Source organism: Mus pahari, chromosome 17 (genome assembly GCF_900095145.1).
Source record: "Mus pahari chromosome 17, PAHARI_EIJ_v1.1, whole genome shotgun sequence".
Taxonomy (NCBI): domain Eukaryota; kingdom Metazoa; phylum Chordata; class Mammalia; order Rodentia; family Muridae; genus Mus; species Mus pahari.
The window spans coordinates 24,897,883-24,915,621 of record NC_034606.1 but is presented as its reverse complement, the minus strand read 5'-3'; positions in this window follow the sequence as shown (position 1 = coordinate 24,915,621).

Here is a 17,739-nt window from a genome sequence, read left to right as displayed (position 1 = left end):
GTGTGTGTGTGTGTGTGTGTGTGTGTGTGTGTGTGTGTGTGTTTGGTTTTTTTGAGACAAACTCTTATGTTGCAGCCAGTTGCAACTGTCAACACCTCAACTTCACCCCCCAGTGAAGAACCCACATTCTAAACAAGCCATAACCTCCCCCAAGCAGTGCCACCAACGGGAGACCCAAGTGTTCAAATTTGTGAGTTTTTCTGGGGGCATTTCTCATTCAAACCGCCACACCCTGTAACCTCGACATGTGAGTGAGTGGTAGCAAACCGGAGGCTGGTGGCAGGATTAGTCAGGAGTCTGCATGAAAGATGCTACCTGGGAAAAGGTCCTTCCCTCTTCCTGTTTCCCCTCCTCCTTCCAAGGCCTTTGGTAGGCATCCTGGACCACAAGGGAACTTGAGGGAAAACAAGACACAGGCTAGAAGGTAACACAAGAGCGGGGTTCCTGGCTGCACCATGGAGCCCATAGGAGTCTGCCACATGGCCACCCATAGACTCTGATGTAAGACGAAAGTGAACTTTTGTCTTTGCCCACGGTGTGTGTTTACATGATTCTGTGTGGATGAGCCTCATCGTCGCGGTCCATCAGCCCATGGAAACACTCGGCAAATGTTTGAGAAGAATGCCTAGAGTGTACACTACCCCTGAGGAAATGAACTCTGCTGGTGGGTGGGGAGCCATGGGAACACACACCACAGAAGAAGCCTCCTCGGGCACTTGGTGGTTAAGCATGCAGGATGACTCACATCGCCTGTCCCCGTTCTTCCTTGTAGCGTGTCCACTGTCTGTTCCTCCTGACTCAGGGGACTCCCCTCTCATCAAGGCCTTCCGTCATAGAGACTCCATCTTCCCAGGGTGGAATGCCACATTGTCATTTGAAAGTGGTTTTAGTGACTGGGCACCAAGAGGCAGGAACAGAGAGAATCCCGTGAGCAACAGCAGCAGAGGAAGTAGATGAAGACATGCAGGGAGTGCCTACTGCTCTGGCCATTGGTCTGCTTGCCTTTTCAGCCTGGTGGGAGAGGGACCGAGAGGCCTAGCTCTGGCTAATAAACTTGGAATTGAAGAATGTCACTTAGCTGCGTGCCATTAGCCAGGTCATCTGGGTTCATGGAGGGTTGTTTCCCCAACGTACATAATAAACCAGTAATAACTTTCTGTCACCACGTTCTGGGCCAGTTCTGGGCTAACACGCTTGTAATCTTGAAAACGGAGAGGCTGTGATTCCATGTACGAGACCCACACAACATCAGGACCATTAACACTCCCTTTAGAAGGAGTAGGGGAAAGGGCCCTGTAACCCACCTAAGATTTCAGTCGCTCTATCTTTCCTGCCCCCGCTCAACTCTCTGTGATCTTGGGAGGTGTGGACTCAAGGACTCTAGTGAATCACCTTTGTGAGCATTTTTGGATGTGCTTTTAAGTCACTCACCATCCTCCTAAGTAAAATAATAATAATAATAATAATAATAATAATAATAATAAAGTAAGAAAGGAAGACATCTATTGATGGTTCCTTCTCTGGGGTGTCCTGATTAACTCTTGTGGTTGTTGCTATTTTTATCAACTTGACACAATTCCTGGTCCATCTGGGGAAAGGAAACTTCAGTTGAGAAAAATTCTCCACCAGATTGGCAAAGCCTGTGGGGCATTTTCTTCATTAATGAATAAGGGAGGGCCCAACCTGTTGTGGGCAGTTCCAACCCAAGTGGGTTGCTGTTGTTGTTGTTGTTGTTGTTTTTAAATCAGGTTAAAGCCATGGCAAGCAGGCCGGTAAGCCTTTAGTCTCTGCCTCAGTTCCTGTCTCCAGGTTCCTGCCCTGTGAGTTCCAACTCTGACGTCCATCAGTGATGAACTGGGACCTGGGACATGGAAGCCAAATAAACCCTTTGCTCTGGAAGTTGCTTTTAGTCGTGATGTTTTATCATAGCAGTAAATAGCAAACTAGGGCATGGGAATAAAGAGAAATACTTCCCCAAATTGTTGAAACTGGGATAATAGTGGAAGATGGCCTGCTACAAAATAGGAGCTGGAGTTAAGCTTCTAGAAACTTCTCTCTGCCTACACATGCTGCCAGCCGGAGCCATGATGCAACAGAATGGCCACCTGGGCTTTGGGCGGATGCCCAGCCTCTGCTCTGGGGGAGCAGATCTTCCTCTCTTCAGCCTTAACACTTCCTTCCTGCCTTTCCTCTTTTCTTAGCCTGTTCCTGAACAATTGCATTTCCTACTTAGTATTCCACCCCACTTTAGAATGATAGCAGACCAATTCCCAGGATTAGTCAAAATCCCCACGACCCCTAGAATCATCCAGTCACACTGTCAGCCTCAGTGGAGTCCTTTGTGAGCATCCCAAGTCACAAGGACATTCTCAAGGTCACACTGTTGGGCACGCCTTCTGGTGGGTGAAGCCTTGATGTGATTGATCAGTTGTCTTTAAGGGGAAAGTACAGGGTACTTGGAACCTGATGGTCTATGCTAGAAAGATGGCTTACAAACACAAAGTAGCCCACATCCCAGGAGAGTTCTACAAAAGCTATTAGTGCCAAGCTGGAAAACGAACGACCCAAAAAACAACTGTGGGGCAGTGGAACTGGATCCCACAGTGTTCTGCCTATGAACTGGGTTCCTTAGAACTGCTGGGGGCGGGGAGAGGTTTCCCGGAAATGATGTCAGGGAGAAATCGGTGACCTCTAGAGGAAGGGAAAAGTGAAGACCACCCAAGCTTGATGGCTGTTGGGAAGCCGTTATGGGGAGGGACCTTTATTGGGGATAATCAGTAAAAGCAGCCCAGATGAAGTACAAGGAGAACCTGTTACATATATAGGTCTGTGGAGGCAAGAAACAAATATCTTCTTCTTCTGCTTCTTCTTCTTCTTCTTCTTCTTCTTCTTCTTCTTCTTCTTCTTCTTCTTCTTCTTCTTCTTCTTCTTCTTCTTCTTCTTCTTCTTCTTCCCTCCTCCTCCTCCTCCTCCTCCTCCTCGAACCAAGTGAAACACAGCACTCTTTTCATTCAACAGCACACCCAAACCCAGTTAAGGACACTTTTAGGCACCAGGCAAAAATGAACAAAAGCCACATGAAGCAGAGTAAATGATAGCCCTGTGTTGTGTGTAGCCTTTCTCAGCTCATGACCCTGGATGAATGAAACCAGGGGACTAAATTCAAGTAGATTTCCAAGTGCTTGGGCGTCTATAGCCGATCCTGAATGAGTTGACAGAAACCATCTGTGCAGTCAGTGGGTTGTCACTAAGAGCAGCACCTAAGACTCCACCGGTGGGTCCTCTTTGGAGGTAGACTGACCCTTCTACAGGGATCTCCCAAGACCACCAGAAAATCAGATATTTACATTACAATGAGCAGCAGTAGCAAAGTTACAGTTATGAAGTAGCAATGAAAATGACGAGGGACTGGATGAAAAGGTCACAGCATTAGGAAGGTTGAGAACCACTGATGTAGAGCCTCTGTTGGGTGGCACTATAAGAGAGACATCAAGGCAGGCTACAGGATTCAGTGTGACAAAGTGACCATGCCTGTGTCCCTGCACAAATGATGCTGTTGGCCTTAGTCTGCAGCGGCCCAGGCACTCTCAAGTAAAAGGGTAGAATCCTGGATCCGTTACACCATGATGAGGTTGGACTAATGACTCACGATTTCAGTTCACTGTCTGTGGACAGTGGGGACGGATGGCATCTGACCTCATGGGTTAGACAGGGGCACATAAGAACTATAGGGACACACCAGGACAGAGATCAGCTGCTGAGTTTTTCCCGTCATGGTGGTGGGTTTTGTTCTTCCTGCATGCCAGTCCTGAGCTAGTAATGCTGTCATTGGGACAGGAAGGACAGAGCTGTGTTAACAGAGCTGCTGAGAAGGCCAGAGCGGCAGCTTTATTTGGACTTAGACCCAGGCTCCTAGGTCCTGATCTAGCCTCTTTCCCTAGGCCCATTGGAATCTACTTGAAACACAACTCCATTGACTACAAGCACAAATATAAAGCGATGTGCCACTCAAACACATCAGTGCCTTTTACTCAGCCAAGGAGAACAGGGCTCGCAGAAGCAATAGGCCAGCAGGATCTGCAGTGGGGCAGACAGGCAGGCACCTCACTCCACCATCATGGCTTTCTGACCTTCAGCAAATGACTTGGCTTCTTTTAATCTGGCAAAAAGAGTTTCATGATAAAAGCCCGTCTTTGGCGTCATATGAAGACTGGGTGCTCAAAAAACATTAGCCATTCTTGTGATTACTCTTGTCTGATCTCAAGCTCAGTTTACTGTGCACATTTGTTAGCTGTTATGCTTTGGTTATAAAATGTCTCTCCAAAAGACTCATGTGTTAAGAGTCCCCAATCGTGTACAGCAATGGGACTTAGGAGGAGTGATACGATCACGGGGACTCTTACATCAATGGGTTGCACCATTCATTGATGGATTCACAATTTGGTTGGCTTTATTGGGGAGGCAGTAGAAAGCTGGAGGTGGCACCTTGTAACAGGCCCGCAGACCTTACTTAGCACAACTGAGTCCATGATGGAAGTACCACTCAGGCCATAGAACTCAGCATGTAGCCAGCACCACCTGCCAAAACTGAAGCAAAGAACTAACCTACCAAAGTCCATGTAGTTCTAAGTAAGTGTACCAACCTTGCTTTTTGCCTAACTGTTCTTGCTAACTGAAATATGTCAGCCCAGGATATGGTTTTTGTGCTTAAAAGCTTATCCGGCGAAGGCTTGGAACTACATTGGGATTCCAAACACCCAGTGTAACCACCAGCTGGCTAATATTTCTTTCTATTGGCTTAAACCTATGTCCAAGTAGTCTTCTCTGTGGTTGCCCCGCCACAGGCTCACTGGAGGAAGCCTTCCAGGTGGTGTGTGCTACTCTGAGGGCTGTGCCCAGTTCCTGCCTCCTCACTTGCTCCACCGTGAGATGACCAGGTATCCTTCAACATGCCCTTCCGCCATGATGTTTATACCTTACCACCCATGATGTTTATACCTTACCACAGGCAAAGACTGAGATCCCTAAAACTATGAGCTGAAGTCAGTCTTTTTTTTTCCGTTTAAGTTGTTGCTTCAGCTGTTCTGTGGTGAAAAGCTAACTGGTAAATGAATCCCTCAGTTCCAATTGTTTACTTCCTCGTGGGTGTGGTCAGGGTTGCATGAAGTAAGTCGAGGTTCACCATGGTCCTACAGTTTGGCCCTCAGGCGAGGCAGCTGTTTGTTTTTTTTTTTTCTTCTGTTGGTGTGTTTCTTGTTTGCACCAAGCAACTGCTGAGACAGTCTCCTCAGAATCTTCCTGAAGTAAACTGAAGGCATGTCACTGTCTTTAAAGGAACCAGACATGACCCCCTTAACAAAAGGGCGGACTGCTTATAAAAGAAAACATTAATCAACACATTTTATTTACAAAGGCAACATGACAACAGCATTAGGTAATGTTTAATAGCAGCTTTATTGCCATGTAATTTACCACCCTTCTACAGAGGACAATTCGATGGTTTGTAGTCACCGAGTTCTGCAACTGTCACCATCAAACTCAAGAGTATTTTTATATTTCCTCAAGAACAGTGTCCAGCAGCAGTCATTCCCTATGCCCTCCCCCTCAACTATAGCATCTCAGCCTCAGCCGCCTCTCCTGCTTCAAGGAATTATGAAGCTGCTTTCTGTCTCTAGATTTGCCTTTTCTTTTTTTGTTTTTTCAAGACAGGGTTTCTCTGTGTAGCCCTGGCTGTCCTGGAACTCACTCTGTAGTCCAGACTGGCCTCGAACTCAGAAATCCGCCTGCCTCTGCCTCCCAAGTGCTGTGATTAAAGGCGTGCGCCACCACTGCCCAGCCCTTGGCTCCTTTTCTTATAGTAGAATGTTTTCAGGGTTGATCTAGGAATAGCAGGAAGTAATGTTTAGTTCATTTAATGGCTGAATTATATTCTGCTGTAGGCACATAATAGTTTGTTCATTCATTTGTCAACTAATGGACATTTTTGGCTATTACAAATAACGCTGATATAAAAATCCATGTGTGAACTTCTGTGTGTCCAGTTCTTTGGGGACATAGATGAAACATCAGGGCTGCTTGTGTTGTCTATTGGGATAACTGTCATGGATAATTGATTTGGTGTATATCTACCATTAATGGTGCTGTTACTGGCTGGTACCACAATGAACTGAGCACAGAGCACTTTAGGACATCACACAGTTGTCATTCTGTGCTCAGTCCTTTGAGAGAGTGCCACGCTGTTTTCCAAAGGCCGTGACACTTTTCTTCTTCCCTGGAACACATGGGCACTCCAGCTTCTTGTCCAGCACCCTTGTCAATATGTATTAGTGCCTGTCCTCTTGATCATAGCTCTCCTGGTAGCTAGCCAGCGGGTCTTTAAAAAGAAAAACTAATTTCACAATTGCTTCTTCGCAGTGATTAGAGCTGTGCCTGGCGCACAGGAGATGGTCTGTATGTGACTGTTACGTAAAGGAGTAAATACATTTGCCATCTCAGTGTGAGCATTTCCGTTTTATCTCATCCCTGTATAGACCACCTATAGCACACACTCTTCCACGGTTACAGCTCTATTTGCATATATATTTTGCCTTCGCCATCCTTAACATTTAAAATACCCCGATGTTTCCACAGAGCCTTCATAATTATTATTGGCTTGGCTCACCTAATAGCCCCCACAGTGCAAGCAGAATAATGCAATAAACCATTGGATGGTTGGCTTCCTCTGATGTTAAATGCTAGAACTATATTTAGCAAGTTAGGGGGCGGGGATGGAGTGGTTACTTGGCAAGGCTTTTCTGAATCTCAAATGGAGATAGGACGGACCGGTAGAGAGGACAGACAGAAAAATATCTATGTCGAAGTTATCCAGAGAAACAAAACCAATAGGGAATTAGCTTATGTAATTCTAGAAGCTAGAGGCTCCCAAGTCTAAACCTGGTGTGTGGGTGGCAGGCTAGAGACATAGAGAGCATCTATGTCATATCGTGGGCATGGTCAGTTTGCTTCTCTCTCCAACAGACCAGTGGCTTTTCTTCTAGTCGAGCCTTCCAATGATCAGATATGGCCCATCGAGACTCTGGAGGGTAAACTTTGCTCAGTATCAACACTACTCTCCAAATCTGTATGTAAAATTGGCTATCCCAATACCAGAGTGAATCCCAGGACCCTCTTTTAGTTTCATACAATCTATGGATAATTTTCCTGAGTGTCTCGCCTGCTTCTGAACCCCACTTTCTAAGCCTTGTTTCATACAGATTAAAGTAAAGTGAAGAGGGTAAGACGGGTCAGAGGACAAAACCCATGAACTCCGTATGTCACTCAGATTTTAGATGGTCAGAAGATGATGGATATCTGCATCCTTCAGTGTCCCAACACTGCCTTTTCCAGAGGTTCCCATCTCAAATCCAGATGTCCTCTGAAAGCAAGGACCATATCTAAGCCTCTGACAGCACCTGGACTCACCAGTTCAGGTCCCAGTGATCTGATTCTTACTTTGATTCTAAAGGTTTCCAGTGTCCCCACCCTGTGTCTATAGGAGGTTCTGTGCGGGGCTTTGCACCTTACCGGAAACACTACGGGTCAGAACCGTTCACGCAGGTGTAGTGGAGTGAGCCCAGAGACATGGGATTAAAGAAAAATTTTAGCATGCCATTTAGGAATCCCTGGCTGCTTCTTTGTGTCAGCAGGAAGGGGAGGGAAAACAAACTTTCCAAGCATCTTTCTCTCCCTGGTACCGAGCACTTGAGAAGCTTTTTATCTCCCTCTGTGAAGTCTGCCCCGCTCCTAGCTCTCAGATCTGAATCAGCAGACGACAGGCTGCAGGGCCTGGAGGGCCTAGTGACAGAGAGGCTGTAGATAAGAGAGGGAAAGTTCTAGACAAAATGGCGCCTGTGTCCAGTCCCCTCCAACAGTCATCCCCAGTCAATCTTTGCCTAACCTTTCCAGCTTGATTCCCAGCCGGGCTCAGTCAGACTTCTTTTCTAGAAATACCTTACCCTGATTGATAGAATTCCATCACCACGTCGTCTCCCCTTTCACACTACCATAGCAGTGGTTGCCGTGCTTTGGATATCTAATGGGCTCTTTCACCATTTACATTTTTGCTTATCTGATATAATGCTAACATATAAGAATAATTGAATTCATGTATAAATGTGTCACAGGGGAGGTTGCTTTTGTGAGGTCTTTGGGTTTTTCTATGTACGTGGTGACAGCAGCTTTCTTAGCGAGTGCCGTAATCATTTGAGCCAATGGTTTTCAACTACAGTTCACGACCCCTTTCGGGGTGGAATGACCCTTCTACAGGGGTTGCATATCAGATATTTACATTACGATTCATAACAGTAGCAAAATTACAGTTACAAAGTAGCAACAAAATAATCTTCTGATTAGGGGTCACCACCACGTGAGAACTGTATTAAACGGTTGCAGCATTAGGAAGTCCAAGAACCGCAGCTTTAAGCGGTTTACATTCTGAATTATATTATCTAATTTAATCACCACAGCAATCCTGGTGTAGGTTCTTTGATTCCTTTTGACAGCAGAGGAAACCGAGGCTCAGTGAGCAGTAGAAAAAGCTTGCCCAAGATCCAGTTCAACACATGGTGAAACAGGGCTCAAATCTCAGCAGATGGTCCCCAGAGCTCACTTCCTCTGCCACTCCAATCTTTGCCACCCTGTCTGTCATCCTGAGGCGACACTGTGCACATTGCTTTGCCACTAGCATTCACATTTTGTGTCTTCTTAGACTATCATTTGATGTGCACTTTGTCATTCTTATTACTTGCTGTACACACTGCAAGAATTCCACATAGTGGGCACTGTGTATTCTTTTTTTGTTTTCTGTTTTTTGTTTTTTGTTTTTTTCGAGACAGGGTTTCTCTGTATAGCCTTGGCTGTCCTGGAACTCACTTTGTAGACCAGGCTGGCCTCGAACTCAGAAATCCGCCTGCCTCTGCCTCCCAAGTGCTGGGATTAAAGGCGTGCGCCACCACGCCCAGCGTCACTGTGTACTCTTTAACGTGTGTGTATGTGTGTGCCCAGATATGTCATTCCTCAGATATGGTCTAACTTTTCTTGTATGTGTGTGTGTGTGTGTGTGTGTGTAGTATGTACTTTTAGGAATGTGCATGTGTGCAGGAGGGTTTGTGTGTACTTGTGTGCACTCGCATGGTTGATTCTTATAGCAGACTTCCAGTCTTTCTTCAATCACTTTGATTGCTTGTTTCTTTTGTGACAGGATCGCTTAGTGAACCTGAAGCTCACAGATTTGACTGGGCTAACTGGCCAATGAACTTCAAGGATCCTCCTGTCTCTACCACTCCCTGTCCCGACCCGGTGCTTGGGTCATGGCAACATGCCATCAAGAACAACTTGTACATGAGTTCTGGAGACAGGCATTCTGGGCCTCAGGTTTGCCCTGTAGGTACTTTACTACTGACTAAGCTATCTCCGGGTCCTGCTCTACCCTTTTTAAGACAAGGCTCTTACTGGCCTGAGATTCGACAAGTAGGCCAGGCTTGCAGGCCAGTGAGACCCAGGAGTCCTCTTCTCCCCCTCTGCCTCATCGGCACTTGGATTACAAGTGCGTGCTGCCACACCCAGCTTTTTTATGTGGGCTCTGAGTTCAAATCCAAGCCCTCCTGCTTGGGCCCTTTGTCATTTGAGCCACCTGCCAACCTAGCACTACACATTCTGAATGAACGTGTCTTGTCCATCACAACAGTACCTACAAATACTTGAAAAGGATAGTCAGTGTATAAATGAACCCTAGCGTTTCTTTGATTTACACCACAGAAGTACAGACCATCCAAAGGAGGAAATACAAACCCACTTTTTTTTTTTTACTTTGCAGAGCAAGGGAGTCAGCTACTAATACTTGTGTCTGGCAAAGCCTTAAAGGCAAACAGAGGTGAAGTTCATCATGGATGGGAATGCTGGGTGCCGAAGCGCTCCCTAATCGAAGGCTGTTGGCCTGGGGAACAGAGGTGGCAACTGAGAAGCTGGGCATCAGCTCTTGGCTGGACACCTATCACGGGCTTGGCTTGCTCCCTGCTATGTTGGAAGTGAGGACAGACGTTGGGCTATCAGTTAAGTCCTGACCGTGTGGGGCTATTATTATAAATGCTATTGTTTCATTTCCTAGGTTGAGGGGGAGAGAGTCGAGGTGGGCCGGAGGGGGGGGACAGAGATTTGAAGTTAGAAGTTTAAAAGACATGGATGAGGATGCCATTTCTGTCTCTAGCTTACTGGGTGCTCTTGGAAGGGCGGATGCTCCAAAGCCCACATATCTTCTGCAACACGAATCCAAATCAGTTCTTTTCCAGTTGGCCTCGTGGGTCACTACGAGACCTGCGAGAGTCTCTTCCTAAAACCTCTGTGACAATGCTTCAGAAATAGCGCTGCGTTATGCAAATGAGGGTGTTATCAGGAGTGCAGACACGATATTGCCCGGAGTCCAGCATCGTGAGGAATCCGTTCAGGAAATGCAGTTTGTTTGATTGTTTGTGTTTTCCTTGCTGGGCATCATTCTCAGCCAGCCGATAGCGGGGAGTCTTCCTGGATCAGCTACCAAGATGTCAAAGAGGCACACAGTTTTCAAGTGAGTTATTCAATTAATCTTTGTCATAAGACAGTGTCCCTTTTGGATTGCGTGCTTATTGAAAGCCATCATCTGGAGGGGCTGCCCTGAGCACCCCCCCCCCACAGAGAGAGAGAGAGAGAGAGAGAGAGAGAGAGAGAGAGAGATCAAACGGCCTCAGGGGAAGGCTGAATTAATGGCAAAGTGAATTAGTAGCAAGTCAGGAGCTGAGAGTGCCAAATGGGTATCCAGCTACCCGCCACAGTTCCCTTCCTTTCCACAATGAGGTGGGCTACATGGGCCTCCCACAAATTGAATCAAAATGGGGAGATGGCTATTTAAAAGACCCTGGGGGAAATTACTTGATAAAAGATCTTTCCATTTCTATGAATGGGTCCCCTGATAGAACTGCTTTTTCAAAATTTAAATTTTTATGATTGAGTGTTCAACTAATTTTAAGGATAGCTTCTATGACAGTGGCTATGTAAACCCAGTAACTAAAACCTACAGTCTTGCCTTGCTGTCTGTGGATGTCCATAACGCCTAGGTCCAAGGTTGTTCAAACCTGCTGTGTAAAACAGTCCACTGTTTGCGTGTAAACTCCCACACTTCCGTAGACTTAAAACACCTATGGGTGACTTGCAAAAGCACTGTAGACATTGTTACTTTGCTCATTAGTTGGGACATAATGACAAGGGGAAACCTGTGCATATTCATTATGGGCTCTCTTGTTTGTTGCTGTCGTTTTTGTATGTATAAACATTTTCTACCCATGGTTACATGGTATAGGCCTTACATAAAGTTCACTTTAACAAGGGAAGAAAGATTTCAATTCTAGATAGAGAGTGTATGTCGAGTTCTGTTAGCTCCGGCCAGTAATGCAGTTACCATGTGGAGTAATAGACTCCCCTTCAGGAAAAATTAGATTAGGGTAATACTTTGTGAAGATATTATTTCATTTTCAGATTAGGTATTAATTTATTCTAAAATACATATCTGTGTAGGAATATGAGATTGGAGGGGGGGGGGCTTCTTCTCCTTAAACGAAGTTAGGCTAAATTAAGCTTTAGGGATAAAATACATGTAAAAAAATTCGAGCCTAAGAGAAGTGCCCAGTAGGGAGTGACATTAGAAAAGATGAATGGGTCAGGATCATCTGTTTTGTCCAGTGTCTGGGGGCATTCCAGGTTTGTTGTGTTTGCACATCCATCAAGGATGGGGCTAGAAGATCCCTTACTGTGCTAGATGTCAGCTAAGACTTCCTTCTGCTCGCTGCCTGGAGCAAGCAGCCTCATGCCTTCCCTAACCTCCATTTCCAGCTGCCTCTGAAACTCAGTCAGCACACACACACACACACACACACACACGCACACACACACACACACACAGACAGAGACAAGACAGACAGACAGACACACACACATACACACACACACTGAGACAGAGCTAAAGAGACAGAGACAGGTAAACACAAGGGAGACAGAAAGATAGATAGACAGAGACAGGCAAAGGCAAGGGAGACAGAGAGAGAGAAGTGAACAGATGTGCACATCTGCACATCTAACTTAGACAATGCAGAGAACCTGAAGACCCCCTGGAGAGGAGCAACGTTCAGAAGATACCTGTGACATCACCAGGAAGGGGCCAACCCTGTCACTGATTCCCTTGTCAGTAGAGTGGGTGGCTCAGTGCTTCAGCTAGGAGACAACTGCTTAGCATTGTTCCTTCCTGCCTTGGAGGCAGGGAGCCAGGGACTGGTGTGCGCCAAGGTTGAGCCCTGGTTGCCGCTGCCTTTGAAGTTGTTGAGTAGGACCATGACCCCCTGCAGATGGGTCCCACCTACACCTGTTTGCCCTTGCTGCCTGAGGCCACAGACAGCTGCGAAGAAGATTATTCAGCTTATAAGCATTTTGTTTGCTCCCCAGCTGGACCAAATAGGAAAGCAGGTCTGGTTCTTCTTATTAAAAGCAAACAAGCCCATTATTAAAAGTAAACAGGGCAGGTCTGCTTTGAAACAATTAAGAAAATGTCTCCTGGCTCAAAGTCCTAAGTTCACCCTGCTGCCCAAACAAGGGCACCACCCTACGTGCCTTCCCCCAGGTAACTGAGTGGCATTTCTTATTTCCCAGTGATGTCACTGGCAGGGCAAGTGACTTGGGCACTCAGGGGCTTGGGTCAAACATGTAACCCCCAGAATTTGAACTCAAGCCTGTATCACTCCCATGCCCAGACCCATTCCAGTCTCCTCTCCTCTTATTTCTATTGAAATTAATCAAAGAAAAGCTAAAGAACTAAGGGAAAGAGCTGCCCTCAGCGCAGATAAAACCTCTTGAAACTGCAGTCATTCTGCTAGGACTTAAGGGGTTAAGGAAAAAACAAAACAAAACAAAAAACAACAACAACAAAAAAAACCTCAAGCCACTCTGTTAACTTAAATATGTCAAGCAGGTGAAGTTTACAGCCAGAGACTGATGTGTTGCCAGACGGTGAATGACCACAGTCAGACTCATAAGAGAGCCATGTATCATTGGGGCATGAATGACTGCTGTAGAATTCTATTAATCTGGGAGTCTTAAAGCTAGCAGTACCCATCAGTGGCACATCTAAAACGAGTGATGATGTCTGATTGGGCAGCGTCCACCTGTATAAAGCCCAGCTATAGGTGAAATAGAGGCAGGAAGATTGCAAACTCAGGGCCATCTTCAGCTACAGCACGAAGCCAAACTGGTTAGTTGACTAAGACTCTGTCTCCAGACAAAAATTAAGCAGGATTTCAAAGGAAGACTTGGGATATAGCTAGCTCAATGGAAGAATGCTAATCTAGCAGGTCAGACATTCCTTCCTAGTACCAAGCCAACAACAACAACAACAACAGCAACAACAACAACAGTCATATTGGTGAAAGAATCAATTCACAACTTGATGTGGGCGGACTACTGGGTAATGGAGAGGTCACTATGACTCCAGAGACCAGCTGGGGCTGGCAGAAGAAAGATGTCTCTTTTGATAAAGCTGGTGTCAGCTGTTACAAGTTGCTTGACAATAGGACCAACAGTGATTTCATGGAGCAAAAAGCCTTATGAATTACATGGGATAAAAAAAAATTACTAAAAAGTAGCCTGGCCATTCTCCAAACAGCTACACACAGATTTTCCATATGACTCAACAACTCCACTGTAGACACACATCCGAGGGAACTCAAACCACTCTTCCAGGTGCCGAGGAGATGGCTCAGTTGGTAAAGTGCCTGGTAGGCACTTTTCCATGCTGGATCCTCATGGATCCGCGTTTATATCCTAGCACTCACATAAAAACCTAGGCGACTCTGCCCGTTTATTCTTAGCCCTCAGGAGGCTCTTGCCTACTGAGATTCAGGTTCAGGTTCCTAGCACCGACATCATCTATAGCTTCAGTTCCAGGGGCTCCAGCGCCCACTTCTGACCTCTGTGGGCACTTGCACACACGTGGTACACAAACAGGCCAAACAGGCAAACACACATAAACACAAATAGGAAGACAGTATACATCTGTGGCTACAACCTGGATGATCACTGGCAACCTCATGCTAAGTGAAAGCAGCCACACAGTGTATGATTCATCGATGTAATGTCTGAATAGGAAATCATAGAGACAGAAGGTAGATTAATGGGTGCTTAAGTCTTGGGGCTGAGAAGTCGGGATACATGGGGAGTGATTACTAGACCTGACTTGTGGAATTGAAAGGGGTGAATTTTATAGGTGTGAATTACAAGGCTTACACATAAAGAAAAACAATTTACCTCCGAACAGGAGATTCGCAGACAGTATGGCTGTTGCTTTCCCGGCCCTCCGGTTTACATTCGGTTTTCTTCTCACAGCTTCATTTCTCCGGAAGTTCCTTCAGGTGGACCACAGCAAAAGATGCCCAAGTGATTGAGCCATTTATCCTCCAAACTGGACCAAATTTGAGGAGAGGAGGGGAAACGCTCGGCAAATTCTGTGGGGTTTCTGCCTCAGGGCTGCAGGGACCAGTGGTGGTGGCTCTGTGGAGGGCTGCAGGGACCGGTGGTGTGGCTCTGTGGAGGGCTGCAGCCCCCGGTGGTGGTGGCTCTGTGGAGGGCTGCAGGGACCGGTGGTGGTGGCTCTGTGGAGGGCTGCAGGGACCGGTGGTGNCCGGTGGTGGTGGCTCTGTGGAGGGCTGCAGGGACCGGTGGTGGTGGCTCTGTGGAGGGCTGCAGGGACCGGTGGTGTGGCTCTGTGGAAGGCTGCAGGGACCGGTGGTGTGGCTCTGTGGAGGGCTGCAGGGACCGGTGGTGTGGCTCTGTGGAGGGCTGCAGGGACCGGTGGTGTGGCTCTGTGGAGGGCTGCAGCCCAGGTAGCTGCTTCAGTGGCCCGTGCTTCCTGCCTCCTTGTGTTTCAGGCCCATCATGGTGGTGGTGGCTCCTTCCCACACAGGGCCCCTAGGAGAGCACACACCCTTGGCTTCCCTAAACCAGCTCTTATCCTTACCAGTCGTCTCTTTCTTAAAACTTCCTCCGTGACCCTGTTTGAGTCAGCCATCTGTTTCCTGTCACTGAACTTCAAAATAAACAGCCCCAGAGACACTTGGAAAGGAAGAGTGCAGTCACTCAGTGACACAGCTATGTCGCCTCCAAAGAGCCATCGCGCCGACTATCCTTGGTGTCAGTTACAGCGAGTCCTGATAGTGAAGTATTCCACGGAGCCCCTGGGGACGTTCTTTGTCCTAACCTCAAGTCCAGAGCGAGACTAGACCAGTAGTGAGCACGCGCATTTTTCCTCTTATCACTGTCACGGTCTCTGCTCCTACTTTGAGCACTTAGTGCAATATGTAGCTTTCGCTATGGGGAGACATATTTATTTGGTGTTCCTTGTTCCGAATCTGCTGTACTCCCAGACATCGAAGAGTCACGTGCTTCATCACCTCTGGAAAATTCTCAGTCGAACTCTAGTCCGCCTTCCTTGTCTCCTAGTCTCTCTCCCTCCTGCTTTGTGTTTACTTCTGGAATGTTTTCATTTTGGTCCAAAGTTCTCTTTGTAGCGGTGCCTTCTCAGTTCTCTGACTTCTCCGTAGAACTGAGTATGTAGGCTAAGATCCATGACAGCATTCTTTGCTGCTAAACTTTCTGATTTGTTCCTTTTTCATAATGCATGTCTCTTTTTTTATAGCACCTTAAGCTTTTGCTTCCTTGATGGGTGAACTATCATTTTACATTAATTTCATTTATTTATTTAATTAGAGTGGGGTGGGTGGGCAGTGTTCATTGTATGTATGTATAGGTCACTTTTAGGCGTTGGTTCTCTGCTGTGTGAGTCCTGGGAACTGAACTCAGCCTCTTAGGCCTACTGACAAGTGCCTTTACCCAACGAACCATCTCTCTAGCCCAGGCAAACCATTTTAAATCGTCTTCTATCTAATTGTACCACTATTTCTTGGTCCCATGGGCTTACTCTTTGTTTCTGTGTTTAGTAATTTTGAATTGTGAACACATTTGTGGGGAGGGAATGATTGCCAGTGAGAATCTTAGGAAGACTTCAATGAGATTGAAAGCCTTTCAAGTAGGGTTTTTTTGTTTGTTTGTTTTTGTTTTTGTTTCCCCTTTTATTTTGTGATAGGGTCTTGAGTATTTCCAGTTGGCCTTGAGCTCATGTCATAGTCAAAGATGGCCATGAACTTCTGATCTTTCTGCCTCACCATCCTGCCTTGTCTTTTGGGCTCTTGAGGACTGCACATGCTAGGCAACCATTCCATCCATGGAACTTTAGCCCGAGCCCCGGGGCTTTTTCTCACTTGTTTTTACTGGCTTGCCTACACTTACTTTAGGCCAGTAGCAAACTGTCACATTAATTTGCATCTTGGTTATTTTGAGTCCACGCAAGACAAGGCAAATTTCAAGTTCCAACACAGCTGTACGGAGGCTACTGGTTGCAGATGTTCATTGGATGCTTTTTGTCTCAACTCAGCCAAGAACATCAGATGTCTTGCATCAGCTACTTGCCTTGGAGAGGCAGACGGGTGTGGTCTACCTGTCCTTGAAACTGTATGGTTGTAAGACCCTGGATCAACTGCATGTCCCTGCGTCATAGGAGAGCACACAGTTTCTTTTCTGGGCCCTTGGTGGGTGAGCACCTGGACTCCTGGATTCTCAAAACTACGGACTCTTCCCTGGGCCATGGAAGTATCAGCTTTCAGGGGAATACACTGGCCTCAGTCAGCTTATGGAGAGGAGGGGACAACTTGGGGAGGTTGGTTATCTCCTTTCCACCCTGGGGGCCCTAGGGATCAAACTCAGATCCCAGCCCTGATGGCAGGTGCTTTTACTTGCTGAGCTGTCAGCTACTGGCCATATTTTCTACTTTAAAATGAACTCAGCTAGCTCTGATGGATTTAAAATAATTGCATGTTTCCCAAGATGTGAATCTAAGGTTTCCAAAAGAATGTGCATGTCATGCCTTGTGGTTCCTATTCTAGCAAGCTCCTGCGTCTCGGTAATTCTCAAGGACGTCTCAAGGAGCTCAGAGGGAGCATGCAGGAGCAGAGCCCTGGAACGACTGTCAGCAAGGAGGGGTCAGGTCCTACAGTCTCATTTCTTTATTTGTAGCAGGGATCTAGGCTCCTGAGAAGCTCATTCTTAATACCCAGGTGAGGATCGTAATAGTTATCATGAGAGCACTCAGGTATGTCTAGATCAAAGAATAGCTATGAAACTATGACCTATCACAAGGTCAGAAATGTAATTAAAGATTATGAGGGTCTTGGGTGTTCTTTTTTGTTTTGTTTTGCTTTGTTTTGTTTTCAAGACAGGGTTTTTCAGTATAGTCTTGGCTGTCCTGGAACTCACTCTGTAGACCAGGCTGGCCTCGAACTCAGAAATCTGCCTGCCTCTGCCTCCCAAGTGTTGGGATTAAAGGTATGTGCCACCACACCCGGCTCTTTTCTTTTTCTATATTTCTTTCTTTTGTTCTTTTTTTTTGTTGTTGTTCTTTTTTTCTTTGAGAGATGGGGTTTTCTCTGTGTAGCCTTGGCTGTCCTGGAACTCACTGTATACCAGACTGGCCTATTACTTGGAGATTCTGCCTCTGCCTCTGCCTCTGCCTCTGCCTCTGCCTCTGCCTCTGCCTCTGCCTCTGCCTCTGCCTCTGCCTCTGCCTCTGCCTCTGCC